The sequence below is a fragment of the Dreissena polymorpha genome, chromosome 1 (genome assembly GCF_020536995.1).
Source record: "Dreissena polymorpha isolate Duluth1 chromosome 1, UMN_Dpol_1.0, whole genome shotgun sequence".
Taxonomy (NCBI): Eukaryota; Metazoa; Mollusca; class Bivalvia; order Myida; family Dreissenidae; genus Dreissena; species Dreissena polymorpha.
This window is the reverse complement of record NC_068355.1, coordinates 58,433,242-58,445,703: the sequence shown is the minus strand read 5'-3', so window position 1 is coordinate 58,445,703 and position 12,462 is coordinate 58,433,242.

Genomic DNA, 12,462 nt, shown 5'->3' with positions numbered 1-12,462 from the left:
GGTACTCCGGTATACTAACAGGTACCCCATCTTTCCTAAAAAAAATAATTGTACCCACAATTTTTCGTACCCAATTTTTTTTTGTACCCAATTTTTTTATCATACCCAAATTCTGTTCTACCCAATTTTTTTTGGTACAACCCACAATTATTGATCCACTTAACATATACTAACATTTAAATGGCCTCATACAATTTCTGCCCAATCACAATATGTATCCAGTATTTTCCAATGAGGTAGTTCGACGCCGCGCAAATACAATGGACCGCATATTCGTGACCTCATCACTTTTGTCCACCTAGCAAACGGGAGGTCACAGATTTGATCCCCAATGTGAGAAAGTATTTTAGATCTCCCCACAAACACATTAAGTACCTTTTCTAGGCCCAGGAAACGGACTCAATAGTGTTTCAAAAAAGTAGTAAGTACATGTAGTTTACATGCAATCAAGCTAAAATAAATAAGTTTAAACTAGCTCTGAAGATTTGTAAGGGAGTAATGGTATTTCGGTTCAAATATGACATTTTCTTGCTCCAATACTTCAAAAGCAGCTTACAAGGACATTGTATTTTGCTTTATAAAGAAAAGAAACTAGGTTATGATGTTTGTTTAAAAACGTTCTTGTTTAGATTGGGCTGTATAATGGTGCTTAGTTAAGAAGGAATACAGATTTAGGGCACAAAAGTGAAGCCGATTTTGGATAAATGTGAACACGGGTAGTTATGACTAGATAATAGCGATTTAAATTCTTGGCCTGTATCCCCATACAATTCTTAACGATATTTCAAGTCAATATTGTTATTTAAGGAAAATTTATGCAAGATCATGTTTCTGTTAGATGCTTGCTTTTGCAATAGAATACAATATTTATCATTTTATCAATATTTACCTGTTTAAAACTTGATAATTTATTGATATCTGAACACAACACATGCATGACTCAAGCCATATCTTATATTTTAGGAAGTTACTTAAGTTTCTCTTAGAATCTTTGTGACTACGGAACCTTCCCGATAGACTGTTGATTTACTTGAGTGCGAGTAAAGCACATGTCAACACTAATACGCGGTGTTTGATTTGCCTTATTACGAAAACCTGTTAGTGCCACCATCTATGCATGGATCAATTGTATACTCGATGCTCAAAAGTGCGATGTTGATTAAGAGATACCACGATGACGTAACAAAAATCGGAATCAGTGCGATAATGCCAATAAGATAGGATTTCTAGATTTAACCAATATAATGTTATATTTTCACCATCGTTATGTGCTGTCGTTGTGTCACGCTATTGTTATCGTACTGTTGCGTTATCGGCATCATAATGTGGCATTATCTTCGTTGTATTGTCGTGGTGTCGCATTAGCGTCATCGCACTGTCGTGTTTTCTTCATTGTATTGTCTCGTTATCTTGATCGTACTGTTGCGTAATTATACCCCCATTACTGGTAATGGGGGTTATATAGGAAACACTTTGTGGGTCTGTCTAGGTCACTGGGTCACTTTGTGCGTTTTTAACCGAAAGTTTGTCCGGACCATAACTAATTCATTTATCGTTAGATTTTAAGATGACTTGGTACATTTGTTCACCATCATTGGACGGTGTGTCACGCGAAAAAATTACGTCAATATCTCCAAGATCAATGTCACACTTCGAGTTCAAAGGTCAAAAATGGCCATAAAGGAGATTGTCCGGTCCATAACTATGTCTTTAATTGTTAGACTTTAAAATCATTCAGCACATTTGTTCACCATCATTTGAGGGTATGTTGCGCAAAAGAATTACGTGGATATCTCCAAGGTCAAGGTCACACTTAGAGTTCAATTTTATTTTATTTTCATATTTGACCTTTTACGGGCCATAACTATGTAGTTCATTGTGAGATTTTAAAATCATTTGGCACATTTGTTCACCATTATTGGACGGTGTTGCGCGAAAGAATGACGTCAATATCTCCAAGGTCTAGGTCACACTTTGAGTTAAAATGTCAAAAATGGCCATAAATGAGCTTGTGCGCGCCATAAGTATATCGTTCATTGTGAAATTTTTAAATCATTTGGCACATTGGTTCACCATCATTGCAAGGCGTGTCATATTAAAGAATTACGTCGATATCTGCAACATCAAGGTCACACTTTTAGTTCAAAGGTCAAAATTGGCCATAAATCATCTTGTCACGGCCATAACTATGTCATTCATTGTGAGATTTTAAAAGTACTCTGTATATTTGTTCACAATTATTGGACGGTGTGTCACGTGAAAGAATTATGTCGATATCTCCAAGGTCAAGGTCACACTTTGAGTTCAAAGTTAAAAAATGGCCATAAATGATCTTGTCCGGGTCATAACTATGTCATTCATTGTGAGATTTTAAAATTACTCTGTACGTTTGTTCATAATCATTGGACAGCATGCACGATAGTCTGTGCCAATGCTGCATATGGGGGTATACGTCATGTCTGTGACAAAGTTCTAGTTGATATCGTACCCTTGCGTTATCATTCTTGTACGGTCGAGTGATCTGTGTCGTGTTGCCACGTTATCATCGTCGCACTATCGTTCAGTCATGATCATTTCTATTCCAGGGTGTATGTTTACCATAAATACAAAGGTCAAGTGATTATAGTATTTGTACACATACATGAACACACAATCAGACACGTTACACTTGTTTTTTCCATGAACAAACACTCAGACATGTGACATATGCCTTTTCCATGAACACATAATCAAACATGTAACATATGCCTTTACATGAACACACAATCAGACTTGTGGCATATGCCTTTGCCATGAACATTCAATCAGGCATTTGACATATGGCATTCCATGAACAAACAATCAGGCATGTGACATGCCTTTTCCATGAACACACAATCGGACAGTTGACATACGACTAGTTCATTAGAACAAAATCAGACAGTTGACTTTTGTCTGTTTCATGAACAAAAATCAGACAGTACGTTGTTCAGGGTCGTGAAAAATCCAGTCTCGGGCGAAGTATGTCTGCCTTCGCAAAAAGCTAGTACATCTTTCTGAGGTCAAATGAAACAAAATCTAAATACTGAACCTTGTTGCCAGTGAAAACAAATCTCTTGAAAAATCATTTTGTTGTTGAATGGCCAGTTAATTTGAACTTCTTACAAAAAAAATGATGTTTACCAGACTGTTTGACCAGTAATGGTTGTTTGACTTTCCGGATGACTGCCGACTAGTTGAGACCAACTGAAACGTTCCATCCTCTTTGCTTAGCAAAACACGATTTTCTTTAGTGCGTTTTTTAGAAAAGTTTGAAATCAATTTGAAACAGAAATACAACTTATGCTTTGATTTGGAGTTTGAAAGGGAATGAGCATTACATTATTTGGTTGCGTTCCCAAATTGATAAATAGTGGTACTAGCAATTATGTTTTTTTTTAACCTGTTTAATATTAACGACATTTATGTCATGGTTGTTAGAACGCAAACAGTAATTATTTTCCTTTTACTTTCATATAGAATATTTTATTAGCTCACCTGAGCACAACGTGCTCATGGTGAGCTTTTGTGATCGCCTTTTGTCTGTCGTCCGTTGTAAGGCGTCAACATTTGCCTTTATAACACTCTAGAGGCCACATTAATTGTCTAATCTTCATGAAATTTGTTCAGAAGATTGGTCTCATTGATATCTTGGATAAGTTGGAAAATGGTTCCTGTTGCTTAAAAAACATGGCCACTAGGGGGCAGGGCATTTTTCCTTATATGGCTATATATGGCTTTAGTAAAACCTTGTTAACACTCTAGAGGCCACATTTATTGTCTGATCTTCATGAAACTTCGTCAGAAGATTTGTCCCAATGATACCTTGGATGAGTTCGAAAATGGTTCCAGTTGGTTGAAAAACATGGCCACTATGGAGGCGGGGCATTTTTATGCCCCCTTTCGAAGAAAAGGTGGTATATAGTTTTCGCACTGTCCGTCTGTCACACTTTCTATCTGCTCTCTAATTCAAATAGTTTTCATCCGATCTTTACCAAATTTGGTCAGAAGTTGTATCTAGACAATATCTAGGTCAAGTTCAAATATCGGTCATGCCGGGTAAAAAATTAGGTCACGTGGTCACTTAGTGCTTTTCAATAACTTCTATTAAAGCATTCATTTGGGGCATAATGTCATCCTATGGAGACAGCTCTTGTACCTTATATAGCTATCGTAAAACCTTTTTAACACTCTAGAGGCCACATATATTGTCTGATCATCATGAAACTATGTCAGAAGATATGTCCCAATGATATCTTGGACGAGTTTGAAAATGGTTCCAGTTGCCATAAAAAACATGGCGGGACATTTTTCCTTATTTGGCTTTATATGGCTTTAGTAAAACTAAAACTCTAGAGGCCACATTTATTGTCCGATCTTTATGAAACTTGGTCAGAAGATTCATCCTTATTATATCTTTGACAAGGTTGAAAATGGTTCGGGTTGGTTGCAAAAACATGTACACCAGGGGCCGGGGCATTTTTCCTTGTATGGCTATTGTAAAAACTTGCTAACACTCTTTAAGTCACATTTTTTCTCCAATCTTCATGAAACTTGGTCAGAATATTTGATTTAATGATATTTTGGATGTGTACGAAAATTTATCCAGTCTGTTAAAATACGTTGCCGCCAGGGTGTTCACTATTCATGAAAAATGGTTAGAACATTTGTTCTAACGACATCTTGGGCTGCACAGAACAGGTCAGTTCCTTTGAATCTCAGGTGAGGGACTTTGGGCCTTTCAGGCCCTCTTGTAATATATTCTGTTTGTATTTGTATAGCAGGTCCCAAAACAGTACTGTCCCTAGGAAGATAGTGGGAATGGTCTGGTAAACTTATTATATATGTTGTCATGCAAAACAAACGAAAATAAAGTTTTATTAAATTGAAAATAATTGTCTGCTGTACACCATTAAACTAATTCGTGATCTTAAGACATGTACTGCGTTGGGAAATTAAGGTTATTCAGTTGTTAAAGTTTGAGAGAGATACCTATAGACAAAAGTTTCTGTTTAACCTCCATAAGAGGAATTTTCGGAACTGTGTTTTATGTTTACTCTTCGTAAATGTTTTGAGACAAAATTACAAACTAAGACAAAATAACCAACACCTTATATGAAGAGAATCTGCAAAATATTCAATAAACATGGTTCTTTCAAAAAATGATTGCGGAATGTTTTTGGGTTACCCCTCCATAACCTACAATAATTAACAAAACTCGTTTATGATGTATAGCAAACTTGAAAAATATCTGGTTTACATTTTACTCTCAAAAAATACATTTCCTCAAAAGACCCATTTTGGAGGAAGAAAATACCTAAATAGTCGGCGGCCTAGACGTTATTTTTAGTTTGACTGTTAAATATGAAATATAATTATTAGCTTGACTATTATATATGAAATATAATTAGTAGAGCTATCCTACCCTTTCCTGGCGTCAGCTTTCCTGTTCCTGTGTGCATGATATATGAAATATAATTAGTAGAGCTATCCACCCTGGCGTCAGCGTTCCTGTTCCTGTGTACGTGATATATGAAATATAATTAGTAGAGCTATCCTACCCACCCTGGCGTCAGCGTTCCTGTTCCTGTGTGCGTGATATATGAAATATAATTAGTAGAGCTATCCTACCCACCCTGGCGTCAGCTTTCCTGTTCCTGTATGATGATATATGAAATATAATTAGTAGAGCTATCCTACCCACCCTGGCGTCAGCGTCCCTGTTCCTGTGTGCGTGATATATGAAATATAATTAGTAGAGCTATCCTACCCACCCTGGCGTCAGCATTCCTGTTCCTGTGTGCGTGATATATGAAATATAATTAGTAGAGCTATCCTACCCACCCTGGCGTCAGCATTCCTGTTCCTGTGTGCGTGATATATGAAATATAATTAGTAGAGCTATCCTACCCACCCTGGCGTCAGCGTTCCTGTTCCTGTGTGCGTGATATATGAAATATAATTAGTAGAGCTATACTACTTACCCTGGCGTCAGCGTTCCTGTTCCTGTGTGCGTGATATATGAAATATAATAAGTAGAGCTATCCTACCCACCCTGGCGTCAGCGTCCCTGTTCCTGTGTGCGTGATATATGAAATATAATAAGTAGAGCTATCCTACTCACCCTGGCGTCAGTTTTCCTGTTCCTGTATGATGATATATGAAATATAATTAGTAGAGCTATACTACTTACCCTGGCGTCAGCGTTCCTGTTCCTGTGTGCGTGATATATGAAATATAATAAGTAGAGCTATCCTACTCACCCTGGTGTCAGTTTTCCTGTTCCTGTGTGCGTGATATATGAAATATAATTAGTAGAGCTATCCTACCCACCCTGGTGTCAGCTTTCCTGTTCCTGTATGATGATATATGAAATATAATTAGTAGAGCTATCCTACCCACCCTGGTGTCAGCATTCCTGTTCCTGTGTGCGTGATATATGAAATATAATTAGTAGAGCTATCCTACCCACCCTGGCGTCAGCGTTCCTGTTCCTGTGTGCGTGATATATGAAATATAATAAGTAGAGCTATCCTACTCACCCTGGCGTCAGTTTTCCTGTTCCTGTGTGCGTGATATATGAAATATAATTAGTAGAGCTATCCTACCCACCCTGGCGTCAGCTTTCCTGTTCCTGTGTGCGTGATATAAGAAATATAATTAGTAGAGCTATCCTACCCACCCTGGCGTCAGCGTTCCTGTTCCTGTGTGCGTGATATATGAAATATAATTAGTAGAGCTATCCTACCCACCCTGGCGTCAGAGTTCCTGTTCCTGTGTGCGTGATATATGAAATATAATTAGTAGAGCTTTCCTACCCACCCTGGCGTCAGCGTTCCTGTTCCTGTGTGCGTGATATATGAAATATAATTAGTAGAGCTATCCTACTCACCCTGGCATCAGCCTTCCTGTTCCTGTGTGCGTGATATATGAAATATAATTAGTAGAGCTATCCTACCCACCCTGGCGTCAGTGTTCCTGTTCCTGTGTGCATGATATATAAAATATAATTAGTAGAGCTATCCTACCCACCCTGGCGTCAGCTTTCCTGTTCCTGTGTGCGTGATATATGAAATATAATTAGTAGAGCTATCCTACCCACCCTGGCGTCAGCGTTCCTGTTCCTGTTAGCGTGATATATGAAATATAATTAGTAGAGCTATCCTACCCACCCTGGCGTCAGCGTTCCTGTTCCTGTGTGCGTGATATATGAAATATAATTAGTAGAGCTATCCTACCCACCCTGGCGTCAGCGTCCCTGTTCCTGTGTGCGTGATATATGAAATATAATTAGTAGAGCTATCCTACCCACCCTGGCGTCAGCGTTCCTGTTCCTGTGTGCGTGATATATGAAATATAATTAGTAGAGCTATCCTACCCACCCTGGCGTCAGCGTCCTGTTCCTGTGTGCATGATATATGAAATATAATTAGTAGAGCTATCCTACCCACCCTGGCGTCAGCGTCCTGTTCCTGTGTGCGTGATATATGAAATATAATTAGTAGAGCTATCCTACCCACCCTGGCGTCAGCGTCCTGTTCCTGTGTGCGTGATATATGAAATATAATTAGTAGAGCTATCCTACTCACCCTGGCGTCAGCTTTTCTGTTCCTGTGTGCGGATATATGAAATATAATTAGTAGAGCTATCCTACCCACCCTGGCGTCAGCGTCCCTGTTCCTGTGTGCGTGATATATGAATTATAATTAGTAGAGCTATCCTACCCACCCTGGCGTCAGCGTCCCTGTTCCTGTGTGCGTGATATATGAAATATAATAAGTAGAGCTATCCTACCCACCCTGGCGTCAGCGTCCCTGTTCCTGTGTGCGTGATATATGAATTATAATTAGTAGAGCTATCCTACCCACCCTGGCGTCAGCGTCCCTGTTCCTGTGTGCGTGATATATGAATTATAATTAGTAGAGCTATCCTACCCACCCTGGCGTCAGCGTTCCTGTTCCTGTGTGCGTGATATATGAATTATAATTAGTAGAGCTATCCTACCCACCCTGGCATCAGCGTTCCTGTTCCTGTGTGCGGATATATGAAATATAATTAGTAGAGCTATCCTACCCACCCTGGCGTCAGCGTTCCTGTTCCTTTGTGCGTGATATATGAAATATAATTAGTAGAGCTATCCTACTCACCCTGGCGTCAGCGTTCCTGTTCCTGTGTGCGTGATATATGAAATATAATTAGTAGAGCTATCCTACCCACCCTGGCGTCAGCGTTCCTGTTCCTGTGTGCGTGATATATGAAATATAATTAGTAGAGCTATCCTACTCACCCTGGCGTCAGCGTTCCTGTTCCTGTGTGCGTGATATATTAAATATAATTAGTAGAGCTATCCTACCCACCCTGGCGTCAGCGTTCCTGTTCCTGTGTGCGTGATCTATGAAATATAATTAGTAGAGCTATCCTACCCACCCTGGTGTCAGCGTTCCTGTTCCTGTGTGCGTGATATATGAAATATAATTAGTAGAGCTATCCTACCCACCCTGGCGTCAGCGTTCCTGTTCCTGTGTGCGTGATATATGAAATATAATTAGTAGAGCTATCCTACCCACCCTGGCGTCAGCATTCCTGTTCCTGTGTGCGGATATGTGAAATATAATTAGTAGAGCTATCCTACTCACCCTGGCGTCAGCGTTCCTGTTCCTGTGTGCGTGATATATGAAATATAATTAGTAGAGCTATCCTACTCACCCTGGCGTCAGCTTTCCTGTTCCTATGTGCGTGATATATGAAATATAATTAGTAGAGCTATCCTACCCACCCTGGCGTCAGCGTCCCTGTTCCTGTGTGCGTGATATATGAAATATAATTAGTAGAGCTATACTACTTACCCTGGCGTCAGCGTTCCTGTTCCTGTGTGCATGATATATGAAATATAATTAGTAGAGCTATCCTACCCACCCTGGCGTCAGCTTCCTGTTTCTGTGTGCGTGATATATGAAATATAATTAGTAGAGCTATCCTACCCACCCTGGCGTCAGCGTTCCTGTTCCTGTGTGCATGATATATGAAATATAATTAGTAGAGCTATCCTACTCACCCCAGCGTCGGCATTCCCGTGTGCGTGAGCTTTGGAATTTTAAAGTTGGCGTACCACCTCAAATATCTTGTAAGTCCCTTGACATATTGCTTTTATATTTTGCATACTTCTTTACCAATATGACCCCAACCTATAAACAAGAGCAGACAACTGTATCAAGCATTTTGTTAGAATTATAGCCCTTTTTCACTTAGAATATTGAAAATTTGGATAAGTTTTGTGTTTAGGTTCACTTTATTCTTAAAGAATCAAAACTAGGTATTGCTTTCATACTTGCAACACTTACTTACTATCATAAGGGGACTGTGCAGGCAAAGTTATGTAACTCTGACTGGCATGTTGACAGAATTATGGCCCCTTTTATACTTAAATACTTGTACATTTAGTTAAGTTTTGTGTTTTGATCCATTTTACTCCTACAGTATCAGAGCTTTTGCTTTCAGACTTGGAAAACCCACTATCTATCGTAAGGGGACTGTTCAGCAAGTTGCATTACTCTGGTTGGCATTTTAACGGAATTATGGCCCTTTTTTGTCTTAGTAACTTTGAATTTTTTGTTAAATTTTGTGTTTAGATCTACTTTACTTCTAAAGTATCAAGGCTATTGCTTTCAAACTTCAAATACTTTCTTACTATCATAAGGGCACCGACTTTGCAAGTTGAATTTGACCTTGACCTTTGAATGACCTTGACTCTCAAGGTCAAATTAATACATTTTGCTTAAATTGACATAACTTCTTTATTTATGATCAGATTTTATTCAAACTTTGACAAAAGAACACTTACCTGACATACACCATGGACTCCACCCAAACCATCCCCCACACCTCAACCCAGAATACCCCCTCCAAAAAAAAAAAAACCCCACATTATACCCCCTCTCCACCCCCCCCCCCACCCCCACCCCCCCAAAAAAAAGCATGGTGAAAAAAAAACAATTATTTATTGATTTTATTTTTGAAGGACAGTCCAACCATCCCACTCAAGCTATTGCAATCAAACTTGAAATAAAATCTTATAATTTGTTTTATGTCTTTACAAATGTTCAATAGATTGTGGATGTCTGAATTGTCTATAAAGTACAACTTCTTTTAACCATAAGAAGTCAATATGTTTCAAGTATGGTCCTCTTCAACTAAGAATATGACTATATTACCTTGACCTTATTGAATATGAATATGAACAATTTCCCCGTGATGGCTTACGTTATTATTGTCAAGCACTCGAATAGTCAAGCGCTCTGTCCTCTGACAGCTCTTGTTACATTTATTTTGGGGAAAAAAGTAATAACTTATAAAAAAAGATTAACTATTGCTTATTAACAATACTATACATTGTTTTATGGCTAAACACATGTGCGCGTTGAGTCAAGAACGAATTAAACATAAAGTTTCTATAACAGCCACACCCCAAGTGTTTAACATGTATAGGCGGTGGGTACTGTTTTGAAGTACAAATTTTAAAATTACGTAACAGACGAAATACCCAACTCATACTGTGCAAGTTACGTGTAAAACGCTCGGTAAAAAGTTCCACACACCTTACCATCATGCTTTTGGAAGCACAGACATTATAAGCAATGAGGTTTAAAGTCAATTTTGTCTTATTTTTTAAAAGGCAATATCCCAATTATCCAAGTATAAGTTATTTAATAACTCGATTCAGTACAATACATTATGTACATAAACAATATTACGATGTTTGGTTAAGATATAATGAGAAGTCAAGTCACAATATCAACACACAATTCTTCACGTTTTTCAGACGATTAAAGGATGTTAAAATTAACCAACATCTACGATGTAGCCAACCTGCAAATTAGTTGGTTAACACGTGACTTTCAGACAAATGGTCATAATTCTGTCATAGCTCGTTATTTAATTCCAAATACACAAAACCCTCTAATGAAAATGTATATCGCTGAAAAAAAGTGCAAAAAGTGCCATCAACTTAAACAAGTATGGACACGATTTTTGTACATCAATAACTGTTCATTTTGTATGAAATGGATAATAGACTCGGCATGTATAAACACATATGCCCCTAATTGTGGCGAACGTTTCAAGATAACAGATCGACCACACTTATGTGTCTTTTATCTACTTTGCTCTTTCTATAGCAAGGTGACCATTTTGAACTTGGCAAAGGCAGTAATTGCAAACTGTGCTAGGTATAAACCTTTACATTTCTCATACGGATTAGTTTATTAGTTTATTTTAAGAAAATGGAATAAGTTTAGATTACTTTTTCGATTCTGGGATCTACTGTATAGACCATTAACCATAATTAAGAAAATAAGTTAAAAAATCTGAACAAGCCAGTTTATAAATATTACAATTTGTAAAAATATCGGCTTTTTATGCCTCCCGGTAGGGTGGCATATAGCAGTTGAACTGTCCGTCAGTCAGTCAGTATGTCAGTCTGTCCGTCCGTCCGAACACTTTAATGGTCATAACTTTTTCAATATTTAACATAGCAACTTGATATTTGGCATGCATGTGCATCTCATGGAGCTGCACAATTTGAGCGGTGAAAGGTGAAGGTCGAGGTCATCCTTCAAGGTCAAATGTCTAATATATGGCGTCTGTCTGTCCATCCGAAAACTTTAACATTGGCCATAACTTTTTCACTATTGATGATAGCAACTTGATATTTGGCATGCATGTGCATCTCATAGAGCTGCACATTTTGAGTGGTGAAAGGATGAAGGTGAAGGTCATCCTTCAAGGTCAAATGTCTTATATATGGCGTCTGTCTGTCCGTCCGAAAACTTTAACATTGGCATAACTTTTTCACTATTGATGATAGCAACTTGATATTTGGCATGCATGTGTATCTCCTAGAGCTGAACATTTTAAGTGGTGAAAGGTGAAGGTCATCCTTCAAGATCAAATGTCAAATATTCTGTCCGTCCGAAAATTTAACATTGGCCATAACCTTTTAAATATTGAAGATAGTAACTTAATATTTGTCATGCATATGTATCTCCTGGAGCTGAACATTTTGAGTGGTGAAAGGTGAAAATCAAGGTCATTCTTCAAGGTCAAATGTCAAATATTCCGTCTGTCCGAAAACTTTAACATTGGCCATAAGTTTATAAATATTGAAGATAGCAACTTGATATTTGGCATGCATGCGTATCTCATGGAGCTGCACATTTTGGGTGGTGAAAGATCAAGGTCATCCTTTAAGGTCAAAGGTCAAATTTTGCAATATTGAAGATAGCAACTATATATTTAAAAGGCATGCATATCTCATGGAGCTGCACATTTTTGAGTGGCGAAAGGTCAAGGTCATCCTTCAAAGTCAAAGGTTGAATAGATGGCTTCAAAGCGGCGCAATAGGGGACATTGTGTTTCCGACAAACACATCTCTTGTTTCTTGTGAAA